This window comes from Acomys minous (genome assembly GCF_964271855.1).
Source record: "Acomys minous genome assembly, chromosome: 19".
NCBI classification, from domain to species: domain Eukaryota; kingdom Metazoa; phylum Chordata; class Mammalia; order Rodentia; family Muridae; genus Acomys; species Acomys minous.
Genome location: NC_140499.1, coordinates 5,026,379 through 5,052,387, shown reverse-complemented (window position 1 = coordinate 5,052,387; position 26,009 = coordinate 5,026,379). Strand labels below are relative to the sequence as shown.

Below are 26,009 nucleotides of genomic sequence, written 5' to 3'. Positions count from 1 at the left end.
AAAAGGCATTTTACTTTTCTAGTAATGTTGTATTATAGAGATTTTTATATTTGTATCATCCTATATGCTTTTATAAATATCCAATATAAAATATTAATTATATATCTTTAGAAATTGTGCCAATGATTATATTTCTATGAAATCCTATTTAACATAAGAAGCAAGTTGTTTAGCTTGTTGTCTATATAAATGTATAGCAAAATCAGATTTCACAGGCACACACAGAGACATAGGGTTGTATTTACAGAAACTGACAAATAGTGTACATCTCTGGGTAATGTTACCACTGTGGTAAAATAAAGGAGAAAGAAACCTGATAGCAGGCTTTATCTGCACCCACACGGCTGCCAGCTTGGAATGAGACCCAACAGGTGATGGAAGACTGATGTATGATCTCCCTTCTGGCATGGCAGTGTGCATGGAGACTGTAAGCTGGAAAGAGGAACACGGGCCTTTTCACCAGCGGGTAGGTAGAATGAATAGCATTTTAAAAATTACCTGACTGAACGTATTAGTAAAAATTCTCTCCAAGTTTTAACACAACCCAGCAAGTGTTTTGTATTAAGGAATTTGTAAGTTATGTTGATAAATACATAACTTCCATTTCAATTGTTTGCAGATAATTTAAATTATTTTCTCACGTAGTTTTAATATTCACTTTGCAATATTTTCCTAAGATATAGTTGCAATTATATTCTTATGTTAAAAGGTTATTACACTATTATATTTCTAGTTGAACCTATCTAAATCAGAATTAGTTTATAACTTATGTAGTTTGAATTATTGTGTTTCTGAAGTTCAGATACCTTAATGTTTAGTTTGTCACATTTATCATTCATATTATTAAGCAAGAACATCCATTGTTCTTTGATACTTTAGGAATAAAAGAGCAAATAAAGCTCTTGATCTCCAGTGGAGGAAATATTTACACATATAAACACAAACACACACACACTCAGGAAACACAGAAAAATTAGAGAACATTCACAATGTGATAAGAACATCATCACTTCTGTCTGAGGACTCAAGACAACGCTGAAAGCAGAGATGAATGGAATATGGCTTTCTCCTGAGCACAAATTAATGTTCAAGGCAATATACATCCAAGTGCTAGGGTCATAGTTCTTACAGAACGTAGATGAGATGCAGGCATGTATGCTGGTGTTCAAGAGCACAGCTCTTAAGAGGTTCGAGAGATACTGGTTGTTTCTAATAATTCCCGGTAGGTATATGGTGAGTGATGACTGGTGGGGAATCCCTGACGTGAACATAAGGGCATGGATTTTACCCTGCTCACAAGGGGTGGCGTGCTTGAGTAAAATGCTGAGCTTTCATTCTACACAGAAATTGGAGCACTTTACATCTGAAGAAAGGAGAGCTATGTCATTATATCATTAGTTACAAAAATACCAACAAGGACAGCACAAAATAAGGGTGGCTAAGGTTGTAGGAACTTAAGTGAGATTGAAATTGGCAGGAAGTTATAATAAAAGTGGAAATTTTCAGAGGTATTTCAAAAGTACAGACATGTTCTCATTCCAATAGAGAGGTATGGAGACATAAGGGAAAGAAAATTTGTTCATGAACATGCAGGTAATACATATTCATAATTAAATGCATGTGACAGGCACAAAGACAAATATTTTATATTTCAGAGGGTTGAAGCTTGGAGTTGTCCCAGCACCATTTTAAGCTTTATAATTATGATAAAAGTTGATGTACACTTTATGAAATATTTTCTAACCTTAAGTCTGAAAACACAATAAAAAATTCGATTAATTCTATTTCCATGAATTCTTCACTCTTTTTTTCTATAATATTATTTTATTGGGTTTTGTTGCTCTGTTTCCAATTTATCACTTAGAGAATGAAAATATGTAGTCCTGCTTTTTCAAGAATAATTTATTACTGTATTAAAGAAATATAAATGTATTATCCCTGCTATTTTATTGCTGTTTTCTTTTGAATATTTGTAGATTCAAATTAAGCTGAGAGCATGTTAATCAGTGTGCAGATTTTTTAAAACTGTCTTTAATAGGAAGCTAATTGGTGTTTTCCTTAAAGAATGAATTTAGGGAAATGTGATTTGAAAGTGTAGAGCTGTTAATCACCCTGATCCAAGTGGAAGAGACTATTGATAGATTAAAATGAGCAGTTTTGATTGTTTAACTGCCAGCTTTATTCTGAGAGAGTAGAATTAAATTATACCAATATCTACAGGATTCAACAAATGAGAGGTCTCACCGGACCTGAATTCCTCCTCTTGTTATTAGGAGGTGAGGGCAGATAGAAAGTGGCCTGTGTAGTTTCAAGTTAAGCTGGGATCATGAGGCATGAGTGCAGGGAACTAACGATAAAAAACCTTCTTAGAGTAAGTAGTACCTATTAATGTAAAGCACTAAAAGGTTTTCTGACAGACGTTTCAGTAAAATCAAGAAATATTTTGCACCTTCTGAAAATAATTCCAAAATGTGTGAAAAAGTTGAAAAGAAGATCACAGTATCTGGGCTGGGTTGAATGAAGAGGAGACTATCTATCTACAGAGGAAGTGGTAAGACAGAAGGGCCTGTGTGTAGATGGATGGCATAGCTGCACATTCAGGAGTAGTCTTAAAAATGCAGAGCTGAGACACTGGGGATGTCTGCAATCTGCACAGACCTAATGTGAGGAGAACAATGCAAGAAGTTATGAAGGACAGAGGAGGGGAAAATAAGACTGTCTTTGGAGGTCTTTTGATAATAGAGATCAGGGAGAAACCAAGTAATTAGAGCTCTGGTTAAAGAGAGAGGAAATGTGCACTTGGCAGAAAGTCTGTCTCCCACACATTAAAGGCAGTTTCCCACTTTTATTAGGTAATTGGTAGGTAGAAAGTCAACATTCAGCCTCACATTGGGAACAAATTTTACCTAAGAAGTCAAAGGAAATATCTGCCTGGGAGTTCTGCAAGGGTTAGCTTGAGATTGTTGCCAGAGGCAGGAGAGACATTCCCCCTTCATCATCTCTTGATTGCATGTGTGTCTGCCGCAGAAGACTTCTGGATAGCAGTGAGTTATTCACCTGATGGTTCGAGAACACATACTAGCATATGATCTTTTTACTTGTGTATACTTTCCAGCTGAAACTTAAATTTTTATTTAGAGAAGTTGGGAAAATAGTGCCTATTTCAAATAACGTTTTTTAGTCCAGGTTAAAATAGGGGGAAAAGTATGGGAGACAGGCTAGGACAAAATTCTCTTTTCAGTATTTGTAAAGCATTTAAAGAACCAAATGTTTTAAATGTAGAATAGTATTTTGAAGTTAGTTTTCTCTACATTAGCTAGATGCTTCTCGAGTGATAGAGACTTGGAGACCAAATGTAATGTGTGATGCATACAGATGTCTAACAGGAAAATTCTGAAATTTTCTTTATTCAATATCATTCATCCTGTGTCAGCAAATATTTATACTTGTTTGAAGAATAACATAAGAGACCCTCACGAACTCCTTTGTCACCCACCTCCTCTTATATGAATCACTGTTCTCCTCTCTTAAATCTCTTAATATAGCATATGCTTCTTCCTGTTGTAAGCATCTTGAGTTGGAAGTGATCTTTATATATGAAGTTATAGGCAGTAGAAAGAATCTTAGGTCCTATCCATGGTGCACATGTAGTTCATTGGCAGTTCAACAACACTTGCAATTCGCATGATAGAAGCAGTCCCTCATCCTCTTTCTCCACTTTCTGGTAGACTTTAGAAGCAAGGCTGACCATTACCTGCCTAACTGACTTCTGTCTGGGGAGTCAAATGTCTTTGTCTTTTTTATTAAAGGCAGTTCATAAGGTGTCAGCACCATGATCATATGATGCTTGTGGCTTTAAGGATAAGGCAATCTTTTACCATAAGCACCTACTCCTCACAAGGCAGAAGGCTTGAGGAGCCTGATCCTCCACAGAGCTTACAAAGGCTACTCTCAGTGGCTCCACATACTTTACTTTAAATGTGGGATACACAACATACTTGGCTATCATATTCTAAAGGGAAGTGCCAGGTAGCATGGTATTGGTTTATGCTTATCTATACCCTGTATATCCTAATCACAAAGAAATAAAAAACAAGCCATTAGGGAGGATACCCCGAGGGTTCCTTGGCTATTCACTTTTGTATCCTCTCAAGATAAACCAGCTAAGTTGCATGTAAACTTGATTTCAGCTGTTATCAGTAGAAGAGGTTTGCTTTGCTAATGTGCTGAGAAAGGACAGATATGAGTGAAGGATGGACAGGTGCCATTTGCTCATGAGCTGGATCATTATTTAAAAACAACCTCTAAATGCCTTAATGCTTTTCGCAGAGCCAAAGTCATCAATAAAAGAAATTCATCCACTGTCATGTGTTTTTTCCATTTTTTATAGACAAACCTTGTAGATACACTAAGGCTATGGTACCATTACCATATCCAATTTTAGAGCATATTTCTTACTACCTAGCCATAGTCAATGTTCTATTGCTATTAAGAGACACCATGACTCTGGAAACTCTTTTTTGTTGTTGTTGTTTTGGGGTTTTGTTTTGTTTTGATTTGATTTGATTTTTGAAACAGTATTTCTCTGTATTACTTGGCTGTCTTGGAATTCCCTCTATAGGGCATGATGGCTTTGAACTCACAGAGATCTGCTTGTCTCTTTCTCCTAAGTTCTGGGATTAAAGGCATAAGCCACCACCATTTGACATGGAGACTCCCTAAAGAAACATTTAATAGGGTTTCAAAGGCTTAGTTCATTAGCATCATGGCGAGAAGAGTGACAGTATGCAGGCAGACATGATACTGAAGAAGTTGCTGAGAGTTCTGTGACCGGATCTGTGGGAAGAGAGAAAGAACCACAGAGCCTGGGTTGCACATTTGAAGCCCCAAAGACCATCTGCAGTGACACACTTCCTCCAACAATACCATACCAGCCTCAACAAGGCCATACCTCCTAATGCCACTCCCTAAACATTCAAATATGAGTCTGTGGAGGCCTCTTATTCAGTCCAACACAACCTCCTCCAAATATTGTCATCCTGTTAGCAGTCATCATTATCTCTTCTCTTATCAGGTCTCTTGCAACCACTTTCCTACTTTCTGTCATTAAAGATTTGCCTATTCCAGACATTTTAGAAAAGTCGACTACCAGCACGATATTTTTTTATACAATAGGTTTATTAATGGCTTGTTTCACTTGGCATACATTTCCAAGATTTAGCTATAGTGTAGCTTGTAGCAGTACTTTTAACATTTTAATTCTTTATATAATACTAGAAATAAACAATAAAAGTCTGTTTTTCATTCATGAAAAAATGCATGTATTTAAAAACTATTGGTAAACTTCTGATAAATACCTATGAAAATCAATTTAAGGAGGAGGATGAAGCCACAGTGCAGGTTCTGCAGTAGGGCCTTGAGCAAGGACTGCCCAGTGGCAGGGTCTACCAGCATCTTGCATAACTAACTTCTCTGCTCAGTCATTGGTAAGGGCCATCCTGACAATAAGGTGGCTGTTGCCTGGAGCTCTGAGGTAGAAAAAGGTATAAGATGTTTCCATTAACCAATCACATTCCTTGAGGCCAGGAAGTCTTTCTTTAAGAAATCAAGTATGTTTTTATATAGATAATCCAGCAAAAATAGACATCTATTAGAAATTTCATCCATTTGCATATAAAATTGTGAATTCTGAAATTAATATATACTATGGTTGTATATTCATCCACTAAATCCTTTTCCTCCACAGCCTTTGAAGGCAGAGGATTCTACTTCTGTTGTGCCAACTTTCATCAACTAAAAATCACTGCACATAGTGGAAGCTCAGTTGCTTTTGTTGATTAACAAACCTAACTGAGACTTGAAGATATTACTAATTTAAACCTAAGCCCATTCTTTGGGGCATTCAATAAAAAAATCTGTATGTTGATTCTGCTAATTCCTACTAAGATATTCTTAGTGTTATGAAGAACATCTGAAAATTAGCTTGGAGCTACTGGGAGAGTTCCCAGTGATAGCACAATCAGGGCAGTAACAGCAAAACAAAACCCAGAATTCTCTCCAAAGCTGACCACTGGCAGTGGAATAACAAACCTCACCTGCCAGGGAAAGTCTCTCCTTATGAGAAGGCTAATGTCTCTTATTCCATAGCTTTATGGCTCCAGACACAATGGCTGCCTTCAACTCATGGATAGTTTTGAGCTGTGAGCTCTGTGCCTATCTGCTTGATACCAACCTAAATTCCATATTCTCCCTGTAAATTGGAAAGTCAGTCTGCATTCTCTTAGCCATGAAATCTGTCACTATGAAAACAACACTTTCATAATTTATAAACCTGTACCAACACATTGTAATGGAGAAGATCAACTTTCCAGATATGTGTTGCTTTCAGTTTTACTTGTTTAAGATGGAAGCAATCCCCTGTGCTTCATTGACAGGTCATTATATGTTTTTTTAAATGAATCATAGTTAGTATGTCATTCAGATAAAATTAAGAAATCTCATTAATTCTCTTAGTGCATGACATCCAGACCATATGCCACATACCTGAACTATTGTTTATACATAATTTATTTAATTCATTTCACTGTCTATAGCACACTCTGAAGTGTACATCAGCCTTAGTAATAATGAGTTGCTGTGGAGGCTGGTGAGTTGGTTCAACAGTTAAGAGCACTTACTGCTGTTGCAGAGAGCCAGAGTTTAGTTCTCAGAACCCAACTTCAGCAGCCAGAATAGTCTGTGTCTCCACCTCTGGCGGTTTTCATGCCCTCTTCTGTGCTCTAAAGGCACCTTCACAGATATGAAAAAACATGTACACATGATTAAATTTAATTTTAATCTAAAAATATGTAAATAACAGTGCATATTTAACTATTTTTCAAACAGTGATATACAATAAATTTGTTTTATACTGTTTTGACTATTTAAAAACCATTGTCCCACTTTTTGTAAGGAATTAGTCTTTGAAATATAAGTTCTCTGGGATAAAAATATGCACGTATTTTATACTTAACAAAAGTACAGATGGTGTATTTAAAAACAACTTATGAAACACTTCCACTTAGTGCCTTTCCTTCTCTGTTCTGACACATAAAAATGGTAGAACTATAAATAAGCCTAGATTTTAATCCATAAATTGATGAAAAATCAAAACTAGTGCAAAGTACATTTTTGAGGATGATGATGAGTCAAGGTCTCTGACTTGTAATTTTCTTTGGAACTGAGTAATACTGCATATATATTAGCATATAAGTGCTGAGATGTTCGTTATATTATCTTCTGTCTTAAAGAGAAGGTGATTTAGTTAGGGTTTGTACTGATGTGATGAAACACCATGACCAAAAGCTACTGGGGAGGAAAGGGTTTAATTGGCTTACACTTCTATATCCTAGTCCATTATTGAAAGAAGTCAGGGCAGCAACTCAAACAGGGCAGGAATCCGAAGCCAGAAGCTCATGCAGAGGTCAGGGAGGAGTGCTATATACTGGATTGCTCATCATGGCTTGATCAGCCTACTTTCTCATAGAACCCAGGACTATCAGCCCAGGAATGCCACTACACACAATGGGCTGGGGGCTCCCACATCAAAGATGAATTAAGAAAATGGTCTTCAGCCTGATTTTATGGAGTTTTCTCAATTGAGATTCCCTCCTTTCAGATGACCCTAGCTTCTTTCAATCTGACATAAAACTAGCTATCCCAGAGGGGCCTTCTCCTCGATGTCTGAAAGTTGAAGGAATAACATCATAGCAAAGGATTTTTCAGTGAAGATGTCATCCTGTTTATATGGATCTTGGTTCCTCAACTGTTTCTCTAGTTTGAACCTCTCTCCCTCCTTCCTTTGCGCTTTCACTGTTAGCATGCCTTTGCATATGGCCTTCATGTTCAGAGTTCAGTCATCTTCCACCAGCTTTTTTCTTGTTCAAAGGTACCAGGTGGCTATATCAAACCAGTCTTAGAAGACTTTTTTAAATTACTGAAGCTAGACAATAGTGTTACTGGTGACAAACATTCATCTCTTTGAAAATTATATGCTACTGGCATTTCAGTGCTATGATAATCACATCAATGGATATCCACCTGTATTCCTCGGTGCTCACTGTAAAAACTCGGGAACTGGTCTAGATATTTTGCTATAAGGGGTTATCTATATTCTTTAAGGGTTCTAAGTATTTTAACATGGTTTCTGGTGGCAGTGTAAGAGCGACTAAATTTTCAGTATATCAGAAGACAAAGAGCTTGGTTAAAAATGGCATAGATCACCCTGCAATCTTTCTTAAGGCCTATAGTGTCACCTACATAGAAGTAGGCCGATCTTGCCATTCCACTCCAAGTTACAATGGAGGTGGATAGTAACATTTCAGCCATGTCTGAGGAAGAAAGGACACAGGGTATGTTTTAAACGAGACCTGGTGGCACTCAGAGGAATGATAGCAGGTTACCAAAAGAGACTTGATACCCTATGAGCATATACAGGGGGAGGTAATCCCCCTCAGGAACAGTCATAGGGGAGGGGAATAAGGGGAAAATGGGAGGGAGGGAAGAATGGGAGGATACAAGGGATGGGATAACCATTGAGATGTAACAAGAATAAATTAATAAAAAATAAAAATAAAAAAACAAGAAAAAACTTTAAATTAATTTTATATGAAATTACTGGGGTTAATCTCTACCTGGCTTGATTGGGATGTTTACATCTAATGAATAAAATATGCAATTCTCATCCATAGATGCATGAATGGGCGTATGCCAAGGAGAGAGAAAATGTGTTCTTCAATTAGATGCAGACCAAATGTTCTGAGTGGTTGCATAATCCTCTTAGTTTCCATTGTCTGTGTTATCCCTCCATTTAGTAAGAGTTTATAATGGCAACATTACAGATGAGGGGTAAGAATAAGTACCACAGAGCCTACTCCCCCTCTTTAGGGTGATTTGAATCAACAAACCAATGATGAGGATTGAATTTGAAGTAGGACATAATGAATGGGTAAGATTCAGTCATTTTGAAGGAAAACAGATGGTGAAGGAATGGGAAACAGAATGAATAAACTAGCGTAGATACAAACACTTGATGTGTTCAGGAGGGATTGCACAGAGCCCGTCCATGGCATTAATTGTTTTATCTAGAGGGACAGGGTAGGCCTGTCATGTACTATGGAAAGCAGTGCATTGGCAGGCTGCAGTAAGCAGAGAATTTACAGGTGACTTTGTGAGGTTGATGATTTTCTCCTTTATTGATGGCATGTAAGGTATAGCCATCAGTTGTTCTATTACTTAAGACAAGACTTTATACCTCAAAAAGATATATTGAGATTTATATTTTTATTATCGTTAAAACTTGGGGTGTACTTGAGCCCGAGATGCCTGGAGGAAAGTCAGAAGGTACATCTCCATTCTTTCATATTTTCAGTGCTGGTTATAGTTCGCCACTACAAGTAGCTTGCTTTTCTTCAAGCTGGTACAGAATTAATATAAAACCAAACTGCATTTAAGTAGCAAATAGATGATTCAAAAAATAACATTGCTCTTCACTGGGTCCAAGGCTATATTTGAATTAAGTATGTTAGATGAGAGAAACACAGTTCCAATGAAAGACAGAGGAAGAATGAGTACAAAAGTCAAGTGTGTGTTGTGACTTCATGTGTGTGGTCACATTTGCTGTGACTATCCTGATGACTTTTGTGCACTTGACCAATATGTGAAAGCAATATTTATGTTTGCACTGATGCAAAAGGATAGCTTAATCTCTGAGCACAAGCCTATATTTATTAAATATATATGCAGACAGCATAAACATTTTCAGCATATGCAGTAATTTTTACATTAAGCCACAAATGAATATATTATACCATATTTATGATAATGATATTTGGTCTCTCTTGGCTCACTTTCCTCTTTACTTGGATGACATTCACATTTACATTTTTCATGTAAAATTGGCCAAACACAGAGTTGATAAAGACACTTTAATAACACTATCTAATGGAGTTAGAATTTTGTTTTCCATTTATATATTTTAAATTATATAATCTTCAGCATCAATAGTTTTAAAAATGCTATACTTAAGCGTGGTATAAAAATAGTTTGTGTTATTTCTCATCCAAGGCTCTTAGCTGGGCAGAAATGTTTCCTAGGGTGCATCTGATGGCTGTAGCCTTGTTTCTCTGTTTCCCTTCAAGTATCTCACATATTCTGCTGTTATTTCCAGTTATAAAGATGAGAAGATTTTCCTGACAATAAAAGCCTCATGCTTGAGATGATTGCTCCTGCACATGGTGGCTATCCTTACCCAGTCGTCACCAGCATGTGATGTCCACTGACTTTGCGGAGATCAAATTATGTGCATTTAGACAGTCAACAAACTGTCTATCCCTACCAACTTTAACTTAGAGAACTGTCCCTTTAAATCACGACAAAGCTTTAATGCTTTGCATTTTCAATACCTTACTGAGCCCACTCGCTTCTTAAGATCCTTATTGAGAAGTATCAATACAGTTGTGTAACCCTCAGGTCATTGTTTTTTTTTTTTAATCTTCTGACCTAGCTATTGGGAAAGATGCTCAAACGGCAAGTGATTTGCAACCCAGCTATGTAATTATAAAGTCAGGGCTTCTGGAGGACTTTGAAAGCATGAGTTGACTACAAAATGCTCACATGAATCTACTGAGCACTGCCTAGGGTAATACTCTCTTGTACAAAATAAGCAGTTTATATATCTCCTAGGGTAGATGTTGCAGAAGCTCTTAAGAAAGAACCCTCACATATGTCTATAAAATATTATAAACCAAACTGTTAAATGGCTAATCTATTGTAAGCACATCATATGCATCTTAAAATGCTGTTGTTCTTGTCTTTGGTTTTTAATACAGGGTTTCTCTGTGTGTAGATCTGGCTGCCTAGTACTTGCTCTATAGACCAGGCTGACCTCAAACTCAAAGATGTATCTCTCTCTCTCTCTCTCTCTCTCTCTCTCTCTCTCTCTCTCTCTCTCTCTCTCTCTTCTGTATGCTAGGATTAAAGGCATCCATCATTGCTGGTCCACATCTTATTTTTGTATCCATCACAATAAGGGAACATTTTAGAATGTTTACCCTGGGGTCTTCCTTCATTTCCATGTAATATACTTTTCCTACTGTTAACCCTCAGTGGAGCCTCACTCTGTTTCCATATGCTGATGAACTTCATAGATTTCATTTCAACTGTAGTTACTTTGCTCATGCATTTTATTACAATTTCCTTTTTCTGGTATGTCAAATCCATCAGGACAAGTCTTTGTATTGCCCAGCTGTGTATCCATAGACCTAAAATAGGGATCATTCTATAGTAAGATTGCAAGCAGTATGCTGATTGATTGATTGATTGAATTTACCTTTGCAATACTGAGGATGAACACAGAACCCACCACTAATTTATGTCTCATCATCATCATCATCATCATAGTAATAATAATCGATAAATAATGAAAATAATAATAAACATTTAACAGAGTTGGGAAAGTTTGTTTCCATAAATGAAAACACAGAAGTTAAGAGAGGGTTTCATTTTGTATAGATTTGTTTAAATTTTTGGTCTTTGATGTAAGGTCTCATATAGACCATGCTGGTCTAATTCGATACTTCCGGCTCCGCTCTTCAGTGCTGTGATGAGTATGTGCAGCCATGTCCATTCCTAACACCACAGCAAATTGTTTTTGGTTTCTTTGAAATGGGACATTCATCTGGCTTTACACTACTTTCAAAATATATTTTATGTCAATAGATGCTTGTCCTTCATGTGTATTAATTACCGCACAACTTGGTGCCTGCTGAGGCTAGAGGAAGACAACAGATGCCCGGGAACTGGAGTTACAAACCATTGTGAGCTGCCTGTTGAAATTAAACCCAGGTGTCTTGAACTAGCAACCAGTGCTCATAACTGTTGAGCCGTCCCTCTGGCCCCTGCTCTTTCCCAGTTTGTACTATATAGGACTGGAGAGAATTTAGACTTAGGCTGCCTGACTTCGGGGACCATGATCAAGTAAACACTCCGTTCCCGAGAGCAGCAGAGGTCTGGAATGTAAAATTTGAGTATTTTACCAAGTGTTTCAGCCTTCCTCTGTCCTGTGCAGAAAACATGGCTTTAAACATTAGTCTTCCCTACCCCATCCCCAGGCTCACAACAGTTTTTGAAACAGCATATTACAGCCATCAAAGTCTTCCAGACAATATGACCGGTAACACTGATTTATTCTGAGCCAGTGCAATGTTACTAATGTGGAGATCACAGGACAACTTAAAGAAGCCAGTTCTCATTTTTCGCTATGTGACTTTCAAGGCATCTAATTCCAGTCAGGTTCTTGACTTCTTGGCAACTGGTGTACCCTGAGACATGTCACTCGCTGGCTCCACTAACTAAATAGTTGACATGCAATTTCACGGAGTCCAAAAATCTCAGGAAACAACTCTTGTTGCAGTTATTTGAGGTGGTGTGTGAGTCTTTACGAAGGAGATGTCAGGCCGGCGTGGTGGCTCTGACCTGTAGTCCCAGTACTCTGTGTGCCGAGGTAAAGATTGCTGAGTTTCAGGGGCCAATCTTTGTGCAGAGCGAATTCAAGCCTCGGGGCTGGGGGTAGGGGGCAGCACAAAGAAAAAAAAGTTGTGTCCATGCAGAAAGGACAGGGATGCTACAAGCACTGGCTTGGAGCATTTCTTACAAACGTTCCTAAACATTGCCCACATCACCAGACAAAGTAGCTTTCTTGAAGTAAGAATCTGTTAGCTTAGTGCTGCTTTTTAAAAAGTTTCTACTGACCTTAAAACAAAGAGATCAACAAAATTAGTATATGGAGTTAGAGGAAAACAAAAACAAACAAACAAAAAGCACACCAGGGCTCTGACTACGCAGCCACATCAAAACCAAAAGGAAATGACAAAAATGGAGCTCCTGAAATACTTGGAATCCTGTCCCCAACACAGAACCCTGGACCTGCCAGGAACTGCATGAAATCTGATATTGTTTAATGAATGACTAGCTACTGATTTATGATTAGCCTTAGTCTCCTATTATGTCCTTCCAAATTCCTGCATTCTAGTTACAAAATTTTAGAATCGATTGACATATTGATTGACTGATTGACTTTGAGACAAGGTCTCACATAACAAACACTAGTGTCATAGTTAGTTTGTAGCTGAAGGTGACCTTCAATTTTTGTTTCTTCTGAGCTCTGGGATTACAAGGTGTCGCAGAAGTATACTTGTTTATGAGGTACAAGTGATTGCACACAACTTCATATATGTTACAAGAGTACTTTGCTAATTGAACTGCATCTCTAGCCCTAGAAACATTTATAATTTAATTTCAAGTCAGGTTTCAATGTCCTAAAGATAAAAAAGGATATTATTATTTAACTTATCATATAATATGAAAGATTTTGAAATTAAGGAATTCAGAACAATAAAATTCCTTCCACATCAAAATTTTCAGTCATACTTACAATGATATTTTTATATGCCTCACAATATTATAGAGATTAATGTGAGTTAAGCAATTGCAAAATAGTTGAGAACCCCAACCCTCCATAAAAAATACATCGTACAAATGTACACCATTAACATCAGTTATTTTTATTTCAAGATCATTTAAAATACCTACTAACATTCATCAGAGTGTTACTGGCATTAATTAACTAGTGTTTACAAACCACAAGGATGAGTGAAAAACACACTCTACCTTGCTATTTAAAGTGTTTCAGAGGTAAAAGGCTGTTTGTAGATACTTACTATTTATCTCAACTTCTCAGATAATATAGTGCCTTATGATCTTTGCCGTGCTCTACACCAGACGTCCTTGTGGGCCCCGCCTTCTCTGGTTTCACAACCCAGAGGTACTCTTGCTCTGCCTGTGCAAAGTGGAAAACCTGGAAGATGCATGATGTATTTATTAGATACACTGTGAACAACTCAGTATGTAAATCCATACAGTCTGCTTTAGTCATGTTTCCAGCTTTTCTTTGTCAAGATGGTAGACTTTATTTTGTCTTCTTTACGTGGTGCTGTAAAGAATTGCTTAGTCTGACATGTTCTATCCATGAATGATCATGGTGCCATGTAGGCTCTGTGTAGATAAGCACTCTCATAGGATGCAGGTTCTGGGAAAATAAAATACATATTTCACCCATGTTGATTTCCTGCTATGTGTATTTGTTTATTATGCTATTTGAATTCTTTGGAATGACATCTAAGTACTTACAGTTTTTAAATGTGTTCTAAATGTGAATTTTGGCTTTAAACCTTATGAGCGTACTCTATTTCTGAGTTATGTTCCTGTCTTCATTACCTCCTTACCACTGGGTTTCAAGTGGACCACTGCAGGCTGTTCTCACTTAATATTCCTTCTTCTGATTTAATGCGTATTGCACAGTTGGTGACTGTGTATGGCACAGAGATTACATGATTAGCTCTGTTCTCTTTATAGCAATGCCTACTTAGTTAACTGGTACCAAAAGGCCAGGATACTGTCTAAAACACTATTTAATTAGTAGTAAGCTGGCCCCTGATATTTCACATGATATCCATCTTAACAAAGCTCTATGAAACAAGGATATGATACCTTTACTCCTGCATTGGGAAGATGATTAACAGACTTGATGTATCCTACAAAAACCTTCTTTGTCCCCTAAATAACAAGTAGATTGAAGTTGTTTTGTTTGCTGTATCATTTTTAAGAAATATTTTTTTCTTTTCCATTTTTTCCTTTTTCCTCTTTTTGGTTATGTTTTGCTGATGAGGGATAAGAAATTTAGGGAAAGATAAAGTATACTGATTAGGAAAACGAAAATCATGTACAAAATTGAACTGTAAAGTTTTAAAAATATCAAATATCTCTTTGAGTTAAATATGTCACATGAGTGCCTAGGGAGCTGTCTCTGACAGGCAAGAGGACCAGAGTGTGTTTGCCAGCATCCACGCAAAAGGCCAAGCTCACAGACACATCTGAAACACTAATACTAGGAAGCAGTAGTCAGGTAGATCCCTAAAGCATTCACACACACATATGTCATCGTATAACTGTACTACACCCTCAAATAAAGAGGACAAGGGTTTGAAGGGTCAGTAAAATTCACCAACAACAATAATAACAAAACACCACTGTTTTTCTTCTCCACTCCACACATTCAGAAAATCATCTGTTTCTCTATTATGTTTTGAAAAAAAAATACAGCCATTCTTGTATGAAGCAAATACATGGCTACCCGTGTGATTCTTTCTTCACACTGTGTGAAAATAAATCATTTTTAGGGTGATAGTTGAATTTTAATTCTTCAGATACAAACTTCTTAGTTTTTTTTGTATTTCTTCTTTCAAACTGACAAAATATTTCACAAGTGAGGGAAAAATTAAAAGTGTAATGAAAACACAATGCCAAAGATTGCATAATGCATCTTGTTTTATTTATGTTTCTAGATGTTTTAAAGGCAAATTATTGGATTTGATGATTATTTTGACAGAGCCATGCGGAAGTGTAAGCTAATGCTCTTGGCTAGATCTGGAACTGGGAAGAAGTGCCAGCATGGGTCCCCAAGAATGTGCTTTGATACTTTGAGCTGATAAAAGTTCTTTAATTTAGGACCTACATTACCAAACCATGTAAATAAATGTTCACATTTTAAAAACTAGATAAACTATTACACATCTAGCTGTATTCTTAACAAAGTACATTTTTTTTGGCCTGATTAGTTCACCAGGGTTTATATTTTAAAAAGTAACACAATTCTTCCGAATTTTCTGTTTTCAATCCAGACTGTTACTTTATTTTGCATGTGTGTGTGTTATGTGGGAGGGACTTAATTGTGCACATGAATGTGTATTGTTTGCACATGGAGGCTGGAGATTGAACCAGGCATTATCTTCGTTCACTCTCACTTTGTTTAGTGAAGGGGGTCTCTTGCTGAGCCAAGAACACATCAATTTGGGTACTCTATCTACTTAACCAACATGCTCCTGCCATTCCTGTGTCCATCATCAAAATACCAGGAGAACAGGTCAGCCACAACACTGAGCCAGCATTTAAGTGGGTGATGGAGGCCTGAACTCTGGATCTTTACGCTTGTGTGGCAATCATTTTGTCTTCTGAACCATTTCTGTAGTCCACGGAGTTGAATCTTTTTAAGGCCTCAGGCAGAAATAAGTTTATGTATAAACATGAAACTCTGATGCTGTCCTAGCAAAAGACATAAGAAAATATATTAGGTCAGCTTAGGTTTTATGAGAGTATATCTGTTTGTGTATTTCTATTCTTTTAGGCTGCTATCAATGTTTATATAAACAGAGTTACTCGTGACCCAGTGACTACCCGCGAAACACAGCACTTGGGTGAGCAAAGTTCTAGAAGGAAGGTCATTTCTTATTAGATAAATCAAAGCTGTGAAGATGAATCTCGAAGTCATAGAAGTCAGAGGGAAAGCGGGTAACCACGAAAAGGAAACACTGAATCTAAAGTCTTTGGGAAATTTGCGCAAATGAGGGAGCATTCGTTATACTGAAGGTGTGACATGGATAATGATAGACGAAAGGATGTGAATTCCGGATGATCACGTTGAGATGTCTTCGTTCAATATCAATTGTAGGAGGCATGTAAGTCCGTGGTCCATGCGTAAGTAAGTATCATTCGACCCAGGGATGTTAAAGACATGGTGCTATCACTTCAGAGAAAATATCTAAGTTATTTCATGGCCAGAGGGCTGGGAGCAGACATCAGTAATATCCCAAGGAATTTTTGTTTGTCCAGGCCACACCAGATCCTCTCCTAGACCCTGATCTGAAATGTGTTTGTCTTACTCAATTCATAGTGCTATCCTCTCCTAATCTTTATTTTGAGCCAATTTTTCCATTTAATCTAGATAAAATATCTCTATGGAAGGATGTACAGAGTTTCAGTGTACTCGTGTCTTAAGTATTGCTGTGCACACTGGATTGAGATAATAAAAATAATCATCATCATCATCATCATCATCATCATCACCATCATCATAATAATAATAATAATAAATGTATACTTCTAAAGAACTACAGATTAATAAGTATTGGGGGTACAGAATTTAAGATCCAAATCATTTCTCTATCTCAGAATTTTCTGACTATAAGTGAAGATATATCCTTAGGGAAAATCACTCACTCTCTTCCATTTTTCAAGATGCTAACAGTAAATTTGCAGTACCCTCTCACACAGTGGTATATTCTGATGTTTTTCAATTCTTAGAATTTATTAGTATATTGAGACTCTGCTGAATGAGGGTTGTGCATGATCAATCTAATTTCTCTCATTGCTAGAAGCTGCAACGAAAATGTGTGCTGTTTCTTCAGATAATCGAGATGAGTGAATGACAGCTCAGGAGAGGCCCCACAATCTCTGATTTGAGAATCACAACCACATTAACATTTCTCACTCCAGATTCCAGGAGCAATATTTTAATGATGAGGTAGCCTTAAAAAGGCAGATATAATGAAAATTTACACATTAGTACAGAATACTGTTGCTGCTATGTTGTGCTACTCATAAAGTAAGAGTGTGCATAAAAGGGCAAGCCATGCAAATGAATAGATAAGCTATATTGGAAAACCCATATGATCTAAATAATTTAAAATATGCTTTTGCTTTCTTGGCTCAGGTAATGCAGAAATAGCTCACTAAACAAAATTGCAAACTAAGAAATATTGGACAAGTATATTTATGAGTCTACATTTCATGCTGGAAATTGAAATTAACTATTTTTGAAGCCTGTACTCTGAAATAAATGCAGAGAAAAATATTAATGATAACTGAGGAATAAATCGTCTAGGTTTCATAAAACCAGTGATCAGCCTACATGTTTACATGTCATACAGAATATACAGTCTAACATTCTTTCTAATACCTTTTATACTTTAAGAATTGAAAAAAAATGAGCCTGTACTTAGTTAAAATGAAGTTCAGAAGTCAGAATTTGCTTTATGGTATTGAGGCCTGGTGTGGGATATATAGGTAGTAAGCACAAATAGATATCTGTCTTTCTGTCTTAAGACAAAAAAAAAGTCCTCAAAAACAGATTTGAGGTATTTTGCTATTTTCTCTGAAAACGAATTCAGAGCAGGTCATGTTGCGTCAGGAAATATCTTGTGGTGAGAATATTTCAAATTTCTGAGTGCTTACTCAGAAACACAGGGTTACAAATAGATAAACTGTCTCTGAGTCCTGAGCCTAGGACTTCGACACAAATTTAGGGAGACCGGTTTGTTCCTCATACAGGAGAGGAATAAGACAAGTGTGTTGTACAGTTGTGTTTGTGATATTATCTATTTGAAGTGAGCCAGCTACCGACCTTTGCTATATTCAGTAAACAGTTGGTTATACCTACTATTATGGCATCTGAATTGTATGGTTTGCTGTTAGGCTTTGGTTATGGGGATATACCTGAAAAAGTCATCCTATGCGTATCTGTATTTTTGCTTCAGCCCACGCTCATCGGTTTTGCCATTTCTGTGTTTGTTGTGAGGAATAAGATCATGGCCAGAGATATTGTGTGGATAGAAGCAGCCACCCCATAGTGGACAGGACGCGGAAGAAGAGGAAGAAGAGAGGGGTGGTAATCTTATACCCAAGGACGTTTGTCTGCCTTGCGGTTTATACATCTTCCTAATAGTTCATTTAGCTAGTAATATTTCCATGGATTGAACCACTGCTGAGGCTGGAGCCCTCGTACTCTAGTCTCATCACCACAGCCTCAACTCTCATCATCATTATTTCAGAAAGAAGTGTTCAGCTCACACACATTTGGTAGGTCCTTGAGACTGAAGTAATCACAGATTCCTTCATCATTCCCAGAGTATTCTGAGGAGTACAAAAAGCAGAAGTGAGTAAAACAATGAGTGAGGGTGACAGAATCATGCTTCCTCCATGTCCAACCCAAAATGGAGTGTGAGTAACTTCCATGTTACACATAGAAGCAAACTTCACAAAGCATGAACCATGTCTTAAATAGAGAGATTGTCAGGAACCCTTATACTGGGTGTGTGCTTGGAAGTATTTTGTTTTCTGCTGAGAACATCTTTGCTAGTGTAAGTAGCTAAGTATTTTCATTAATCTTCATCTCTTCATTTGTTGTATCAATAACAGTAATCTATATACAGAAACTGCAGAATTAAGAGACAATATATTCCTTGGAAAAAACTGGGTTTGATAGATATGCTTTATCATATGATTTAATTTTTCCCCTTCTCTCCATTACATGATTTGTGTGCTCTAGAAATATTTTTCTGTACAAGTGTGTTTTATTTATAGTAATATGTTACCTATTCACAGCCCAAAGTAACTTTAAAACAGATAATTTTGGGAGCTTTATATTGTATAATATTTATACTCTTCAAATGTAGTTTTTATATTTTAGTGTATTTTATGCTTTTATATATTTTCCTATAGTCCCTTTAGATGTTGGTGAACTATAGATTAAAAAGAAATAAAAACACTTCAAAATAAGACACAAAATAGATTTGAGTCTACAAGTTGAGTGATCATTTTGCTTTCAATGTTTGTGGACATTGGAGTAATTATCTCAGGACTTATCTTCAGAGGACTTATTACATCACTATATCTTACAAATGTCATTGTATAGACATTTTCAATGTGTTACTAAAAGATTATATAGGACATTTAGTCATTCAGGGGAAAATCCCCACAGAATGCAGACAGTACCCATTTGAGATTTGGGCATGGCATTAGGCTACCTTCTCTATATTTGTCTATCATTTACTTGATAACTACTTTGATTTGGTCTTTTGTATTCTCCAAGAGTCCCACACTGAAATTAGAACCTAATGTGATGCCATTGGGAAGGGTAGCCTTGGGAACAATCTTTGAAATCTCTGGTGCATGAACTCCATCTTGTATAGCAATTCTCTTGCCTCCTGTTTAATCCAATTTTACCCACACTACTATGCAAAATTCCACTGCCCCCTCTAATTGCTGTCCTCATTCTCATTTTAAAAATCCAGCTGGACTGTAACTATAAATGCAGTATAGTCTATATTTCATCTTTTATTCTTAATAACTCTTGCATAATCTTCTCTCACTTTTAATTTTTTTACAAAGAAATTTGAGACCAGAGAGACACCTCAATAGTTAAAGCTGCTTGCCAACAAGGCTAAAAAAAAAAAACCTTGAACTCAGTCTTTTGAAGCAGTGTAGTGTAAGGAGAGAACTATATCCCACAAATCGATCTCTCAGCTCCACATTCATCTTGTGACATGCATTCATGTCCTCACCACAATAATAAATAAAAATCCATGAAGGGAAGCTGGATTTGTTCCTTGTACAATCCTAGTTCTTAATAACTTAAAGTCCTTGATAGGGCTAGCATGGCATTCCATTATAGGTTCATGTGATACCCCAAACCCGTGGATATTATCTGTTATACATTCTTCTTGAAAAACTAATTAAAATTTGAAAGTTGGAATTAGTCATTCATGGGCCAAATGCTTATATCCCCACTATGGTTGAGAAAGAGGCAAGAGGTTTGTTTTTAAGCTTGTTGTGAAAAAGATTTACTCACTCAAATAGCTGTGATACGGAAAACCAATTTTCTTCATTGTAGTGACACTGGTACATCAATGACCATGGCTCAGGTGTGCTCCATGCTCTTGGTGGATATTCTCTTCTTGTTTTGAGTTTGCACAAAAGAACATGAAGTTGTGTAGATAGAGAGCATCCAGGGTTCTGTAGTGAGCTAGATGATGGGAAATAATATGTTAAAATATGATATATGAAATTCTTAAATAGTAAATCAATTGGAGAGTTAAAAGTAAAACCAAAAGTCAAGTGGGTATTACTATAAAAATGATACTATTAAGTTTGTGTTCATTATTGTTAAGTAGTAGAAGCAAGACTTGATAATATATTCATTTTGAATTGACCTTCATAAAATATATCATTTCTGTCTATAGTTAATACTTCTAAAATTCTAATTTAAAAATTTTAGCAATGTCTATTCTTTAAATAAGATTTTTTTTAAGATTGGGTTTCTCTGTGAAGTCTTGTAACTTACTCTGTAGACCAGGCTAGTCTTGAACTCATAGAACTGCTTCCTTCTACCTTCCAAGTACTAGAATTAAAGGTGTCTTTTACAACTGCACAACTAAGTAAAAGAATTTTAAATTAAAATATAAATCCTCCCTACCTCTTCCTTCTTTGAATCTCTTACATGATCCCTTATTACTGTCACTCATACACACACACACACACACACACACACACACACACACACACACACACACACACACACACATCTTTGGCCAAACAAGCTTCTTTCATAAGGCTGATGGATAGTCATCCACAAATTTCACAATGTTTTTTTTTATGGCTTAATAGTATTTCACTGTGTATATATAGCATATCTTATTATCCATTCATCAGCTGAATGTCACTTAAGTGTCTCAATGACCTAGCTATGCTGTATAGAGTGGCAGTTAACACTGGTAAACAATACTGATATATGTTTTAAATAATTAACTAATTAATTAAACCTCTTTATAGCCTGATCACAGTCCTCTCTCTCCTCTTTTCCTTGTCACATCATTACATCCTCCCCCATCCTCCCTTTACTTTTTCCAGAGAATATGAGATCCTTCAAGGGTTATCTGCCCACCGTGGCACCTCAAGTTGCAGCAGGCCTAAGCACATCATCTCCCACTGGGGCCTGACAAGACAGCCTAGCTAAGGGAAAGACATCCACTGGCAGGAAACAGAGTAGGAGACAGCCCACTGTTAGGGAATTGAATGGCTTTATATAAAGTAAAATGGTCACTATCTTCTTAACAAATATGTCATAGGTTTTGAAATAAAAAGTTTTGTATCACTAGAACTATTAAATTTCAAGGTGTTCACAGATAAGTAATGTCTGTAAATATGTAAGCATATAATTCATTTTGGTGTGATATGGTTATAGAGAAATATTCTTCTTTCTTGCTATGTTTTTCCCTTATGAATTAAAACAGTGAATTTTTATTATTATAATCTTCACATAAATTATAAATGCTAGAGAGCTATTTGTGTTATTTTATCAATATTCTATTGTATTATATATGTGCATATGGTATAGTTTGTGCTGTGTATTCTTTGTAAAATGCTCTTTATTATTTATTTGCATGGCTGTCTGAAGAATAAGAGATCAGTCATATATAGTATGCATTTTTAGCTTGACACTATTCCATTGATCATATATATATGAGTATATATGTACATGAATATATATATAAATATACATTCAATCATAAACTACTATCTATTCATAACCTTTACTTACATTTGGATTACATCAATTCACTTAATACTATCCTATTATGGCATATTCCATTGACTATTTTTTCAAACCAAAAATAATTATTTTATGAGCAATACTCCATAGTAGGCTCTATGAATGGTATATGGATAGCACTTTAAACAAAAGTCATTGTCAATAAAGGGATAGTTTTGATAATTTCTAAGGTGTGACATATTCCTACCTCATAGCTCATAAAAACATTTCTCTGTTTCGCAAAATATTCTTCTTATAAATTAAGCAAATTTCCATGTAATTAGGAAAATAAAAGTCTAATAATGTTTACAAATTATTTTAAATTAATTTTTACTTTAGTTAGCTATCTCATAAAATGAACATTGTGCAAATAGCTATGTCATCTAAGAATTTCAGTTGTTTAAAAAAAGATTATATGGCTTTTAGAAAGATCTTATCACTTAGGACACAAGAATGTACAATCTAACTAGAAACTTTTACGTTAGTGTGGATGTGATTTCACTTGTGTGGGCTTGAAAACACTTGAATTCAAAATGCTATTACCTTAATGTGCAATGAAATTATTTTGTTCAACAATAGCTTTCTTTTTATAAGAAAGAATAAAGCTGAGAAGTATCTAATGTCTAATAATACAACTAGAGTATCTAAGCAACCTAAGAAACAGAGAGTCGAAGTTCCTGAGAAACAAAAGTACAGTTTTCAGCATTTGACTCATTTTCTTCCTTTCAAAGTGTAGTATATGGAAGAACCCCATTATATGGGACTTTTGGATGTTTTGGGTTTTTGTATGTTTGTTGTTGAATTAATTATATTTTATTCATATTACATCCTGATTGTCACCCCCTTGCTTGTGTCTTCCCATTCTGACCCTCCCTCCTCTTCCATCCTATTCCCCTCCTCCTCCACAATAGAACCACAGCCTATCAGGTCTCATCCAGATATCCTGCATCACATTCCCCTGAGTGCCCACAGGGTCTCCCCACCCAGGGGAAGTGATCAAATGGGTTGAGGGCACACCAGAGTTAATGTCAGAAACAGTCCCCATTCTCCCCACAACCATAGATAATGAACTGTCCATTGGCTAGGTCAGAACAGGGGGTCTATGTTCACTGCATACATTGTCCTTGGTTCATGCAATAGTTTGTGCAGGTTCCCCTCGATCCAGACCCGCCAACCTTCATGATCTCCTTTTGTGGCTCCTAAATCTTTAGGGATCTTCCACCCCCCTATTCTACCATACCACTCTCAGAACTCAGGCCAGAGTAAGACTGGGAGTCCCAGCATCTGCCCTGTTTCCTGATGAGTGGAGTCTCTTAAAAATATGCTGAGCAGGTTATACTTACAAAGTGATGGTCTTCTGTCCAATGAAATTGCTTAATCACTTAAATAGCTTTTTTAACTTTATTAGTTTCTTGCTTATAGAGGTATTGACAATAGAAGACTCACCTCCAGTAGTTCAAACCGGTATTTTATTTCAATCTGTTATATTTACCATTAATATTTATATTCATCCTTGTTAATGAAGGGTGAGAATGGAAGTCGAGAGTGCTTAAAGATTACAAAAAAAGAAAAAAAAGAAAATAGAAAATGAGTACTTTTCCACCCATAGATAATCATTGTTTGGAAGCTGGTGATGCTTCTTTTCTGGAATCATAAGCTGTTTCCTAAGGTTACCTCAGTTCTACCATGTTCTCTCTGGAGGCTGTCAAATACAAAAATTTAAATTTCTCTCTCTCTCTCTCTCTCTCTCTCTCTCTTTCTCTCTCTCTCTGTGTATGTGTGTGTGTGTGTGTGTGTGTGTGTGATATGTGTATACATGTGTGTTTTTGTGGAATCAGTAGTCAGACTACCATATAGGCTATCTTGCTCTATTGTACTCTACCTTATTGAAAATATTTTTTTTTCACATATAGTTTTCCTCCCTGGCTCTTCTTAGATCTTCCACACCATAGTCCCACCAATTTAGCTCCATAATTTCTCTCTCTTTAGAAAACAACCAAAAAAAAAAAACTAACAAACACAAATTAAGTAAAAATAATAACATAGAGAAAGTACAATAAACACACACACACACATGCACACTATAAAAATTGGAAACCATAGGATGCCAGAAAAAAACCAATAAGACAAAAAATTGCCTGTGTTTACTATCTACTACAGGACATGGGGCCTACCTTTAAGTTTAGTTAATATACTCAATGAGATTCCATTGGAGAAAATTGTCGTTGTCGTCGTCATCATCATCATCATCATCATCATCATCATCATCATCATCATCATTTGCAAGTGGATGTCAATTGGAGATAGCAGTGAGAAGGGTTTGAGGTTGAATGTGTCTGATTTGCTATGGCTAAGTGTGTCAGGATATGTAATCTACATACAGTGATACAATAGCTCATTTACACGGAGTAAAACAAGGATCCTATCACAAGGAGAAAAGAGTATTTAATTATCCTATTGGTGAGGGAATACTATCTAGGTATGAACAGAGGGCATTTGATGGATGCTAGGATTTCCTCAGCATAGTGTGGATTACTTGCAGGAACTCCCTGTGTTTGTTAAACAAGTTCCTTATCAGGAAAAGGTTTGGCCTGTAATCTTCCTTGAGGGTTATGTGACACTCTTTTTAAGATATGGGGTTATCAGATCAGATGGAGTGGGAACCCTGCTGAGAAAAGGGAGTCCACTTTCATAGACTGAGCACAAAATGGCTTTCCAGAGAAGTCAGACTTCAACCTTACCCAGCAGAGTCCCACAGTTGTTTTGAAATAAACTATTTTCAATATCAAAGAGTCTGGAAACCAAATTATATATATGAAAATATAACAACAAACTTGCAAAAGAACACCATAAATTTTATCCTGGTGTGCTGTAGTGGTTGAAGGAGAACGGCCTTTACAGGCTTATGTATTTGAATCCTTGCTCGTGCCCCACTGCAATCAGTTGGTGGAAGTGTTTGGGAAGGATTAGAAGGTATGGCCTTGTTGTAGGACGTTGTCACTAAGAACAGCTTTGAGGTTTCCAAAGATTGATGCTATTCCCACTTAGCTCTCTCTGCCTTGTAGCTGTGGATGAGATGTGAGCACTAGCTATTGTCCCAGCACCATGCCTTCCTGCTACGATGCTTCCTTCCATGATGGTACTAGACTGTAAAAATCAGCTCCCAAAGTAACTGTTTTCTTCTATATATTTATTTTGTCATGATATTTTCTTATGACAACAGAAAAGTAACTAAGGCATATACTACATTTAAATATTTTATGTTATACCATAGTATTTATGTTAGTCTTTTATATTTGAAGTAGACATTTAATGAATTTTAACAACACAGTTTCAAAGGCCACCAAGAATGTTGCATTTCTACTGTGACATTTCTAACATTGCTAATGGGTTGTGATTGGCTTTATAAAATAGACATGTACATAAAAATGGCACCAGGGGGTAATTTTATCTATGAATATATTTAAATACATTTTAAAATATTTCAATTGACATTCTAAAGGTGAGATCACACTTCTCTCAAATTACTTCTTGCAAATTTTTTACTTGCAACTCGTAGCCACACCTATATAATACATTATATTACATTAAAAGTATTGTCATATATTATTCTCTATTGTATGCCGATTAGGTTCTCAAATTTCTATGTACCATTTTTTTGATGTTATCATGAGAATGCTTCTTCCTTTCTCCTCCCATGTATATTTAA

The 26,009-nt window shown here is 36.3% G+C and overlaps 1 protein-coding gene and 1 long non-coding RNA gene across 4 annotated transcripts in view; one reads left to right on the top strand and one right to left on the bottom strand.

Annotated features, from left to right (window-relative positions):
• Positions 1-26,009, top strand: part of NAALADL2 (N-acetylated alpha-linked acidic dipeptidase like 2) — a 1,351,869-nt gene that overhangs the window by 322,087 nt on the left and 1,003,773 nt on the right. The gene's annotated exons all lie outside the window — the stretch shown is intronic.
• On the bottom strand, positions 15,551-20,759 carry LOC311590225. Its single transcript, XR_014776799.1, has 3 exons — positions 20,561-20,759; positions 18,785-18,843; positions 15,551-16,197 (listed from the first exon to the last, which is right to left on the bottom strand). It is a non-coding gene; the product is annotated as an uncharacterized lncRNA (long non-coding RNA).